Consider the following 4,191-nt stretch of genomic DNA (forward strand, 5'->3'; position numbering starts at 1 on the left):
TGATATTTTGATCACCTTATTTTTCTCTGTTGCTATAATTTGTCCATGTTTTATATTGTTTACATTATTTTCACTTTTGGTTCAACCAGTACAGCTGACTCACTTCCTTATTTTTCCACTATTTGCCACGTTACTCGTTTCTCTATGATCGATACTCATTTTGTATAAATGGATCAAGTGAGGGTATATTTTGCTCATTTTATAACTGCAAAATGATTTTAGGGATTTTATAAAAGGAAACAAGAAGGAAACACGAAAAAATGGGAGGGGTTAGGTGGTTCTTCAACAATCGGTAGGGTGGGCGTCGTCAGAGGCCGTCGACGACGTCTAACTCGGCCGGAGAAGAGAGGTGAGCGAAGGCTCGCAACAACTAATCTTGAGGCCCTAACTGATCGCGAAGAGGGAGAAGAGATGAAGGCAGCGATGCCTTCTCTTTCTTGTTTGACGATTTCAGACCCATCGCACTCGAGTGGCGAGCTCCGGTGGTCGACTCGACCGAAGAAGGACGTGGGCAGAAGTAGTGACGCTGCTGTGGGGTTGACGGATGGGAGTGAGATGCAAGGGAAAAGGTGGTCTCTGTCCTTGGGCTGATCACGAAGATGAACAGGCATTTGGTCGACAGGAAGAGGACATTTTTCCCGATGGAGCAAGGCAAACGGAAATAGAAGCTCCAATTGGGGTTTTGGCAGTGATGCTCGATAAAAGAAGAACGAAGCTATGGTGGCTCACGAAGAGACAACTAATTGTATGGGGATGCTTTTGCAGCTCCTACGTTCTTTCGTTTTTTTAATTTTGATGGAAATTGATGGGTTTTTGGATTGAATTTATTGTTTGACAGTAGCGGATATACCCTAAGTGGGTGTTCGGGTTCCTTGTAATCGATAAGAAGAAGATGAAGAATACTTGTGTATGAGTTTGATGTTTGGTTTTAGTTTGACAAGGAAGGAAACAAAAATGTGATGTTGTTGTTTCTGTTTGCAGATATACCCTAGAACAAGAACAAAGTGTTCTTGTGTTCTTGGCTGAAATCGGTGAGAAAGAAAGAATTTTGGATTTTTAGGTTTATGGTTTAGGTTTTGGTATTTTACAGGGAAGATGAAGAACAGAATGATGGATGCAAGTTGTTTTGTTCGATTCTTACAGTTTTAGTATTTCTTTTGTGTGTGGGTTAGTTTAAACTAAAATTAGAAGCAACATGTGGGTAAAGTGATTTATTACACTTTAAATAAACGAAAGTGATTTTTTTCTTACAGTTTTAGTATTTCCTGCTTATGTACTTTCTCTCCACTTTCTTTTTATCTTCTTCAGGGACTGATTATTCTGCTTAATCTTTCAGTTGACCTGGCTTAATGCTCATCTTACAAAGATATGGCCCTATGTTGATGAGATCAGTTTTAAATTTTAAACCCCTCTATTCACCATCATTATGGTAATATGCTTATCATGTGTTTTTGGATTGTCTTGAATAATACAGACCAATGGTGTTGTCCTCTTTGTCATTTTCCATGTTTACCCTCGGCACGGTGGCCCCCCAGTTTACAGGTTAGGCTAATTGCTAGTATTGCCATTTGTATTTATCCTTTCATTGTAAGAAGATTCCACAAAACTTGAATCTTAATTATCAATTTTTTATATTGTTTAGGAGTTTCTATTGTTGAAGACGGAGGTGAAGGAATAACTATGGGGTTGGAAATGAATTGGGAGGGAAACCCTAACATAATACTTGATATCAAGACTAGACTAGGAGTTGGATTTCCTGTGCAGGTAATTCAATATGCCTAACTGTCAAGGGTTCTTATTGGAATTTGGAAAATAATTGGCTTCAACTTTGTTTACTATTAATAAACAATATTCTTTAATCTTAATCTCTTTTGTTTTTCAGGTGAAGAATATTGCATTCACTGCGTTTTTAGGTTGATTTTTAAGCCGCTAGTATATATAAAAGCACATTGATCTCAGGAACATTTCATTTATCCTTTGAACTATAACTAATTATTTTACTACTCTATAGTAATTTGTATCAACATTATTAAATATGTTTTTGTTTTTAAAATTTGGTTGTTATTTCGGGGTAAAACGTGTTTATTGTTATGAAGTAGTTGTTGAACTTGTTTTTGTTGCTCGACAGAATGCTAAGTTAAATGGTCTACACTATGCAACATTTATCCAAGGCGATCTTAATAATGTCAGTGAAAGTTTTGTGAATGATTTCCTAAAACCATATATTGTCGTATCAACTTTTATTTTGACTTAATGACTTAATGTATATGAGTAATTCTTTTTCACTTAATGTATAAATTATGTGAAGATGGATTAAGCAAAGGAGAGATCTTTATGAATTCAAATGGTAAAATGGTTGTTTACTTGTATCTTGATTGCTTAAAGATTTGTGAAATTGAGTTTATGAGGTTAGTAAGAATAATTGTAGCCTTATATGAGAAGGATAAACGACCATTTACTGATATTCAGTCCAAAAGAGGTTTTTATTTGTAGGGTTAAGTGTAAAAAGGCGACGTAATTTCATTTCTTTGTTAATTATAGCATCCTATTCCTATTTCTCATTCTACTACACCATTGTACTTTTAATCATTCTCTTATTAAGGCATTATATAAATCTAACCAATTATAGCATTGTACTTTCAAATTTAACTTATTAAGGCATTATACTTTGAGAAATTTATCCAATCATAGCACTAAAAATATTTCATATTTTGATATTATTGCTATAATTTGGTATATTCTTCTTACTATGATGTTGTAATGGAAAAAAATGAAAGTATGACGCGATATATAATAAAGATATCAAAAAAAGTACTTTGGTATTTCTTGCGTTTAACCATTATGTATTCCACTCTTATAGAAATGACTTAATGAAAAAATAAATATGGTAACCTATGTTCAATCTATCTTGCTTAGTAATTACCCAAAAATAATTTGATCACCTTTTTTTCCAACTTTTTATAATATATTTGCTTGTTCCTTTTTAGGTATCTTCTTCTCTTGGATGAATCCATTAATGCTAATTCCAATTTTGCCCTTCATATTCCAAGTATACTGGGTAGGGTAGATTTACAAACCTAAATCATGGATTTTAAGGGCTTTACATCTTAGTGTTGGTGGAAGGTGTGTATAATAACAGGCATATACTAAATTTTTTACTATTAATTCAAGTTTCTATTAAAATATTATAGTGTGTTTTTAATTACAGGTTTTTGATGGGGAGGCTTTTGGAAGGTATTTAATGAATATTTCAATTTGAGTTCAATTGTTTTTATATATTTTTGAATCTCACATGATGTGTTCTTGATTTGTTCTTTTTTGTCAATTTGTAGATTGGCAATGATCTTTACACTTCAATGACCGGTTCCCCTCGATTGGGGCTCCTGCCCCACTCTCATGACTATCAGAGATTCGCGAAATAGTCGGAGCCGGTGCACTCACTGCTCCTCCCCTTCTCCTCGGGCAGACGACCCTCTTGTGCCCCACTTGGTCGCTGAGAAAACATAACGAGCTTGCCCCCTGAGGACAATCCCTGCTGACATGATCAGTCCTGCCACACTTGTAGCAGCCCAAACCTCTGGAATGACAAGTCCCATCATCCAGTTTCCTGCATGTGATCCATTGACTCCGGCCATGCTGGCCTCTCAAACGCTGATCAGATGTCGTGGGTCTCTTCCCGGGACCCTCCACTATATTTACCTGATCTGAACCTCTCTTCCTAAGACGCTCCAAATCGATCTCCTGTCCTCAGGATATGGAATTCATATCATTCAAGGTTTGGCACTCTGACACGCTCACCAGCTCACTCGCCAACGGTTAAACTGCGATAACTGGAGCAACCTCTGCCCAAAACTAGGTCACAAACTCCTGCCAAGACATAGTCTCCAATTCAAAAAGCGCAATAGATCGCGCAATCAATTCAGAACAACTCCTTGACATCCGATACAAGAGATCCAAGGCAAACCGAACCTTGGCTCATATGGGGTAGGGACTAGTGCAGAAAACACTTTCCATCTCCTCAATCCAACGTGAACTCCAAACCCTGGCAGTCATTCCACTAACTGGCTTACCACCTAAGCTGGGACCAAACCCTAAACCTTCCCCATGCGTGCTCATTACCATCTTGAAAAGCAACCATACCTACGATCAAAATATAACCATGAATCCTCACCCCACAAGCTTCCAAGATTC

General features: G+C 36.9%; 1 long non-coding RNA gene across 1 annotated transcript; it reads left to right on the top strand.

The window, feature by feature from the left end:
- Positions 1-200: 200 nt before the first annotated feature.
- On the top strand, positions 201-2,109 carry LOC111901921 (uncharacterized). The gene is made up of 3 exons (XR_002853639.3): positions 201-1,542; positions 1,643-1,764; positions 1,883-2,109. It is a non-coding gene; the product is annotated as an uncharacterized LOC111901921 (long non-coding RNA).
- Positions 2,110-4,191: the final 2,082 nt, after the last annotated feature.

Source organism: Lactuca sativa, chromosome 6, assembly GCF_002870075.4.
Source record: "Lactuca sativa cultivar Salinas chromosome 6, Lsat_Salinas_v11, whole genome shotgun sequence".
NCBI lineage: Eukaryota > Viridiplantae > Streptophyta > Magnoliopsida > Asterales > Asteraceae > Lactuca > Lactuca sativa.